Raw genomic sequence first — 6,000 nt, 5'->3', positions numbered from 1 at the left:
TCAGTAGTGGTGGGTTCTAATCCCTGCTCCACCACTTGTCAGCTGTGTGACTTTGGGCAAGTCACTTAACTTCTCAGGACCTCAGTTATTTCATCTGTAAAATGGGGATGAAGACTGGGACCCCTACGTGGGATAACCTGATTACCTTGTATCTACCCCAGTGCATTGAATAATGCTTGGCACATAGTAATTGATTAACAAATACCATTATTATTATTGTTAATAATAAGAAATCGATCAAATTTATTGAGTACTTACTGTGCATAGAGCACTGTACCAAGCACTTGGGAGAGTACAGTACAGCAGAGTTGGTAGACACATTCCCTGCCCACGATGAGCTTACAATATAGAAAGGGCTCATAGCCTAGAGGGAATGCCATAAAAAGCAATAATAATTATAATTCAGGGTCAGCTTGCCAGCAGAAAGCAGTTAGGGCTTTTAGGGTGGGGACAATGGGAAGATTCAGGTTTTTTTTCTTTTAATGCTTTTGTTAAGCATCTCCCCGCTAAATTCTTAAAGGGTAGGGGATGTCTCTTGTTTATAATAATAATAACGATGGTATTTGTTAAGTGCTTAATTATGGGCCAAGCACTGTTCTAAGTGCTGGGATATATACAAGGTAATCAAGTTGGACATAGTCCCCGTCCCATATGGGGGCTCCCAATCTCAATCCCCATTTTACAGATGAGGTAACTGAGACACAGAGAAGTTAAGTGACTTGCCCAAGGTCACACAGCAAACAAGTGGCAGAGCTGGTATTAGAACCCACGACCTCTGATTCTCAAGCCCAGCTCTTGCCACAAGGCCATGCTGCTGCTCCTCTCCCAAGTACGTAGTACAGTGCTTTGTATTCAGTAAGCACTCAAATGCAATTATTTAATAATAATAAATAATAATGATGGTATTTGTTGAGTGCTTACTATGTGCCAAGCACTGTTCTAAGGACTGGGGTAGATAGAAGGTAATCAGGTTGTCCCTCTTGGGGCTCACTAGTTTAATCCCCATTTTACAGATGAGGTAACTGAGGCACAAAGCAGTTAAGTGATTTGAGCAAGGTCACACAGCAGACAAGTTCTGCTGATGGTTCAGGCTTCAAAAAGGGCTAATAAATCACAAGGACCCTACTTTGGGTTTCTTCAGGTCTGTGGGGTGGTTGGAGAAGCAAGCCTGGAAGTGCAATTTAGAAAAGGTTGGGATGGGGAGGGGTGGGTAGTCTTACCCCCATCGAGCAAGGCGCCTGTGAGGAAAGCAGGAGCAGCTGAGGTGGGATTTGCTGCCATCTGATTGCAAATGATTAGCACCTGGGCAGGAGAGCAAATAGCTTGGCTGAGAGGTGATTGCAATTGTTCAGCAGCTGGGCAGGAGAGCAAACAGCTTTGAGGCTGCAGGAAAGAGGGCTGGGTGCAGTTGGGTCTGCCAGTTGACCGTCGGCAACGGTTAGGGGTTTTGGATGACCGTAGGCAAAGGTTAGGTGTCATGGACCCTGCCCCCGGACCCCCGGCCTGCTCCTGGACGAGGCCACTGCCAGGACCGGTCTACACCCGTGGACGAGAGGACCACTCAGTCAATCCCAGGTCAGCCCGGGCTTTGGGGTCTAGAGAACAGGCTTAGATGTGTTGAGAGTTGTGTCCTTGAGGTTGACCATGGTATATATTATTCATTCAAAATAATAGAGTACTATTTAAGAACCTACTGTGTGCTCAGCACTGTACTAAGCGCTTGGGAAGGCACAACAAAGCATATTAATGTCGGTCTCCCCGAGTAGCCTGCGACTCGTGATGGGTGGGTCAAGTGGTCTGCTATTTGTATTGTATGGACTCTTCCAACCGCTTAGAGTAGTGCTCTGCACACAGTAAGCGTTCAATGAATAAGGCAGATTGTGTGCTTGCTCTGGAGCGGTTTGCCGGAGCCCCCAGACAGGTTGTTTGGGAGAGGATTTGGGCCGGAGCCCCCGACAGGTTGTTTGGGAGAGGATTGGGGCTCAGGAAGGGAGGAAGAAAATCCAGGCGGCCAGGGGGGAGAGGGTGGAGGAAAGAGAGGAAGTGGGGAGAGAGACCCCCGTTTTAGACTCATTTTTATTCTGGTATTTAAGCGTCTACTAGGTGTCTGTAATTTTATTTATACATACTGATGTCTGCTTACTTGTATTGATGTTCGTCTCCCCTCTCTAGACTGAGTTTGTTGTGGGTAGGGACTTGTCTGTACTGTTGCAATGTATTTTCTCAGGTCCTTCGAATAGTGCTCTGCACACAGTGAACGCTCAATAAATATGATTGAATGAATGTCAGGTAGATAGTTCATGAGGTTGAACACAGGCCCTGTCCCGCTTGGGGCTCCTAGTGTAGCAAGGAGGGAGATGGAGTTTGGCAGGGAATGGGTGGGAGACACGGGTAGTAGCCAGGATGAGGGAGCGAGCGAGAGGTGGGTTAGGAGGGCTTGGGTGGGTTCCTTTGGCTGGGACCTGGACACCCAGGGAACCAGGTATAAGCTCTGGGTGTGGGGGTCAGGCAGGGGTCAGTGGATGGATGGGGGGGCTCCCTGGTCAATGGGCAGTCCCCCCCGTGTCCCTGGGTCTTGGGTTTGATAGCCATTCGGGACACAGAAACCTTTCATTCAATAATATTTATTGAGCGCTTACTATGTGCAGAGCACTGTACTAAGCGCTTGGAACGAACGAGTCGGCAACAGATAGAGACGGTCCCTGCCGTTTTGACGGGCTTACGGTCTGATCGGGGGAGAGGGACAGACAAGAACAATGGCGATAAATAGAGTCCAGGGGAAGAACATCTCGTAAAAACAAAGGCAACTAAATAGAATCGAGGCGATGTACATTTCATTAACAAAATAAATCGGGTAATATATACAGTTGAGCAGACGAGTACAGTGCTGAGGGGATGGGAAGGGAGAGGAGGAGGAGCAGAGGGAGATGGGGGGGAAAAGAGGGTTAAGCTGTGGAGAGGTGAAGGGGGGGTGGTAGAGGGAGTAGAGGGAGAAGAGGAGCTGGGTCTGAGAAGGCCTCTTGGAGGAGGTGAGTTTTAAGTAGGCTTTCGAAGAGGGGAAGAGGATCGGTTCGGCGGAGGTGAGGAGGGAGGGGGTTCCGGGACCGCGGGAGGACGCGGCCCCGGGGGTCGACGGCGGGACGGGCGAGACCGGGGGACGGCGAGGAGGCGGGCGGCGGAGGAGCGGAGCGTGCGGGGTGGGCGGTGGAAAGAGAGAAGGGAGGAGAGGTAGGAAGGGGCGAGGTGACGTAGAGTCTCCAAGCCTAGAGTGAGGAGTTTTTATTTGGAGCGGAGGTCGATAGGCAACCACTGGAGTTGTTTAAGAAGGGGAGTGACATGCCCAGATCGCTTCTGCAGGAAGATGAGCCGGGCAGTGGAGTGAAGAACCTTCCCGTGGAACCCACGAATCTCGCACTGGGCTTGGTCTAGAGCTGACTATGTGCGGAGCGCTTTGCCAGCCGCTTGAGGGTCTCTAGATGTCACTGGCAGGGGAGGCTTTGGGCATGTGCCCCTCCAAAATCTTGAATTGAGTGCTCTGGGAGTTAGGATCCTAGCCAGCTGGCCTGATAACCCCCAGGCCCGCTGACCCCCGGTTAAACTGGCAGTCCATCCATGAGAGCCTCTGGACTGTCAGGGGGATTAAGTTCCATCCCAGCGTGGCACCTTTTCACTCCACTTGTCTTCCGCGCTTCCCACCGTGTGCCAGTGTTGACTGGAGGGCTGATCATCATGAGGAGTCATACTGTGGGAGGATTTAGGAGAGAGAAAGGTGAAATGACTGTCGAGAAGGATTTCCTCAGATGGAGATGCCAGGCTCCAAAGGATGAAATGCGATTTCTAGGGACCAATCCCTTCCACCAGAGAGGAGCAAACCTTTTTGTGCCGAGAGCAAAAGTTTCTGCTCCTTGGAAGGTTTCTGGTTTTTATTACCCTGAATTTTTATTTGGCTTTTGAGTCGGAGGAGGAAGAAGAAGGGGAAATGAAATAGATCCTGCTGGACATTATCGGGTTGGGCCAAGTTGGGCCTAGAACTCTTGCGCTTCAGTGTGGGTGGCGGAGGACAACTCAAAGTGCTCGATGAACAGTGATGATGATGATGATAATGATATCTGTGGTATTTAAGGGCTTCCCATGTGCCAGGAACTGTTCTAAGGACTGGAGTAGATAGAAGATAATAGGGTTGGACACGGTGCCTGTCCAAAAATGGGCTTCACAGTCTAAATCTCCATTTTACAGATGAGGGAACTGAGGCACAGAGAAGTGAAATAATTTTCCCAAGGTCACACAGCATGCAAGTGGAAGAACCAGCTTAAAATCCAGGTCTTGGTTACTCTCAAGCCTGTGTTCTATCCTTTTGACCACACTGCTTCTCAATCTCTAGCATCCATCGAGGCTTCTTTTGCCCTCTGGCAATTTAAACAGCCTCATTGTTATTGAAGTGGGGATTGGGGCAGTGGGACTGAGAAATTTTTTTTTAATGATATTTAAATGCCAGGCACCATACTAAGTACAGGGGTAAATAAAAGCTGATGTGGTTGGACACAGCCCATGTCCCACACGGGGATCACAGAATTAATCCCAGTTTTACAGATGAGGTAACGGAGACATAGAAGATTCAAGTGACTTGGCCAAGGTCATAGAACAGACAAGTGGCAGAGCCAGGTTAAGAATCCAGGTACTTCTGACTCCCAGGCCCGTGCTCTATCCGCTAGCCCCTACTGCTTTTAATGTACTGGATGAGTCTCCACCCAAATCAAAATGAAAACTGATTTTATAATTCAATCTCCATACCTTACTTGGTGAAAGGGTTGTATGTAATTTTTCCCAGCAATGCATCTTTTCTTGTTGTGTTGCAGAGGCGCGGCTACCCAGCCATGAACTCCTCTAGTAGTCTGAGACCCGACAGATAAGGCAGGCCCTGGACATTGAAACCAGCTGCTGTTGAAATCTCCGCTTTCCCCTAAAGGGCTCGGTTTGCTAGCTTCCTATCTTAGCATTGAATGTGTTGGAGATATTTCTTCTTCTTTCATTTGGTTTATATATTGGTGTGGTCTTGCCACTCAGAATAAGTGGCAATTGCATGATTCCCCCCCAAAACAATTATTTAAAACCTTTTCTCTCAATACATCCAATTCCTTTCTGACTTTTATTGGGCCAACTCATTAGCATAGAAGAAATGTTCATTGTGTTATGCTATATTGCACAAACTGGCTTTGTGAAAAACAAAAGTTTTTATCTACTGTCTATAAGTTTGTGATTTATACTTGGTGCATTTTTGCACCATTAGCATGAGATAATAAAATAGCCTAGTGGATAGAGCACGGACCTGGGAGTCAAAAGGTCATAGGTTGTAATCACGGATCTGACCCTATCCAAGCAAGTCACTTCACTTCTCTGGGCCTCAGTTCCCTCATCTGTAAAATGGGGATTAAGGCTGTGAACCCTGTGTGGGACAGGGACTGTGTCCAACCCTATAGTCTTGTATCTACCCCAGTGCTTAGAACAGTGCCTGGCACATAGTAAGCACTTAGCAAATACCATTAGTAGTAGTAGGTTTTAAGTGCTTAAGAGAGCCAAACACTGAATGAAGCCCGGAGGTCGATATTGGCTAATCAGTTTGGAGATAGTCCCTCCCCCATTTAGGGATCACAAGGAGAGAGTAGGATTTAATCCACATTTTAGACTTGAGGAAATGGAGGCAAAAAATAGTAGTTAAATGATTTGTCCAAGATCACAGAGAAGCCGCGAATAAACCCCCGAGTCCCATCCTCTTTCCAGTAGGCCACAGTACTTCCCCAGTGAAAGCCAAAGATTAACTGTAATGGTTCCACTATTAATTATCTGCCCCAATACTACTTGGTTTTTTAATCTGTAGCAACTAACACCCTCTTACCAGTGTTGAATTGCTAAGTCAATTCCTGTTTGTATTTCGGATGTCTCCGGTTTTATAAATAATCATCAAAATATTATGCCCAGATTTGTGTTATCCTAAATCAAGCT

General features: G+C 47.7%; 1 long non-coding RNA gene across 1 annotated transcript in view; it reads left to right on the top strand.

Moving 5' to 3' along the window:
• Nucleotides 1-1,420: 1,420 nt before the first annotated feature.
• The window catches only part of LOC114816924, a 29,453-nt gene continuing 24,873 nt past the window's right edge, over nucleotides 1,421-6,000 (top strand). Inside the window, exon 1 of the long non-coding RNA XR_003764734.2 lies at nucleotides 1,421-1,575. This is a non-coding gene — a long non-coding RNA (uncharacterized LOC114816924). The remainder of the gene's footprint in view (nucleotides 1,576-6,000) is intronic.

Source organism: Ornithorhynchus anatinus, chromosome 15, assembly GCF_004115215.2.
Source record: "Ornithorhynchus anatinus isolate Pmale09 chromosome 15, mOrnAna1.pri.v4, whole genome shotgun sequence".
NCBI lineage: Eukaryota > Metazoa > Chordata > Mammalia > Monotremata > Ornithorhynchidae > Ornithorhynchus > Ornithorhynchus anatinus.
The sequence above is the reverse complement of the archived record's forward strand: the minus strand, read 5'-3'. Positions and strand labels throughout refer to the sequence as shown.